At 39.0% G+C, this 1,544-nt stretch overlaps 1 pseudogene; it reads left to right on the forward strand.

Annotated features, from left to right (window-relative positions):
* The first annotated feature begins 531 nt into the window (after window positions 1-531).
* On the forward strand, window positions 532-1,194 carry LOC131827870 (bifunctional methylenetetrahydrofolate dehydrogenase/cyclohydrolase, mitochondrial-like; annotated as a pseudogene).
* The last annotated feature ends 350 nt before the right edge of the window (window positions 1,195-1,544 follow it).

Here is a 1,544-nt window from a genome sequence, read left to right on the forward strand (position 1 = left end):
GGGCTTCTGTGGGAGGCCATGTCTGAATAGAATTTCAAAGGATGATTAGAAAATAGTCCAGAGAGGAGGCAGGGAGTTGGAAACTTCAATGGATGGAGCACTTCTGCTGACTTTTGGCCTACAACTAAACCCGGAGACAGAATCACCCAGACTTCTCAACTACTCCCATGAGCAAACCCTGAGTAGTGACTTTTCTCTTAGACCTTTGCTTTCAGCTCTTCCCGCAGTTGCACAAAGCACTATTTACAATGAATCTTTTATTCCAAATCATGGATAGTGGGGCTGCTCCTTTGATAAAACTCTTACGGATAGCAATTGTATATAATCTCTTGCTTTCCCCTTCTACCCAATGCACCCCAATAAGAATTTTGTTTTCCTCTTTCCATAGAAAAGCTTTGAAAGTCACCAGCAGCCTCAAATTTTCAACCTCTGATCTATTGTTTGTTTGCATAGAACTTGTTGTGAATCATTGAACACTACATCAAAAACTAATGAGGTATTATATATCAGCTAACTGAACATAATTTTTAAAATGATGATTATAATGTAGATGGCCTTCTTGTTCAGCTGTCTCTTCCAAAACATACTGATGAAATAAACATCTGCAGTAGTGTTTTCTCCAAAGATGCTGATGATTTTATGTAATTAATGTGGAGCAAATGTGTTACCAGTGGTCCCATGGAGTGTCTGGGAAATAATTAAGTGAATGGACATCCCAACCCTAGGGAAGAATGTGGTTGTGGTTGGAAGGTCAAAAAATGTTGGAATGCCCATTGCAGTGCCAATACAGATAGATGGGGCTTGTGAATACCCTGGAGGTGATGCCACTATTACAATATTCATTAGTACACTCCCAAAGAGCAAATGAAGAAACATACAGTTCTTGCAGACATTTTGGTCTCTGATTCAGGCATTCCCAATCATAGCAGATATGATCAAGGAGGGCATTGCACTGATCAATATGAAAATAAAAAGAGTTCAAGATCTCATCATGACTAAACCCACCTTGGTTGGAGAGGTGGATTTTGAAGAAATCAGAAAAAAAGCTGCTTACAGCATTCCAGTCCACAGGGATATTGGTCCCATGACAATGACGATGTTAACAAAGAATACCATTATTTCAGCAAAAATGTGCTGAGGCTTAAAGAGTAGGAAGTATTGAAGCCCAAGGAGTGTGGAGTACTAACTAATTAACTAATTAACTTCTGTGTCTTCTGTCATGAACAACACTCCAAGCCAGTTCAAGAGGCAAAGCAGACCAATAAAAAAGCAATATTTTTTTAAATTTTTTTTTTTACTGAAATGGTTTAAGATGATCCTTTGTTTTATTGAAAGCTCAAGTGGCTGGGTATTTGCGCACATAGCATTGCAGTACCTCACCATGGAGCATGCCAGTATCATGCTGGGTCATGTGATCCAGCCAAGAGAAGCCATTAACTTACTGATTAACCTAGACGACATTGTTCCATTGAGAACAAATGTTCAACTTTGTCCAGTCACTTCAGTTAAAATTTGCCTTTTCTCCAACACAAGTTGTTTCCTGT

The sequence above is a fragment of the Mustela lutreola genome, chromosome 3 (genome assembly GCF_030435805.1).
Source record: "Mustela lutreola isolate mMusLut2 chromosome 3, mMusLut2.pri, whole genome shotgun sequence".
In the NCBI taxonomy this organism is placed as follows: Eukaryota; Metazoa; Chordata; class Mammalia; order Carnivora; family Mustelidae; genus Mustela; species Mustela lutreola.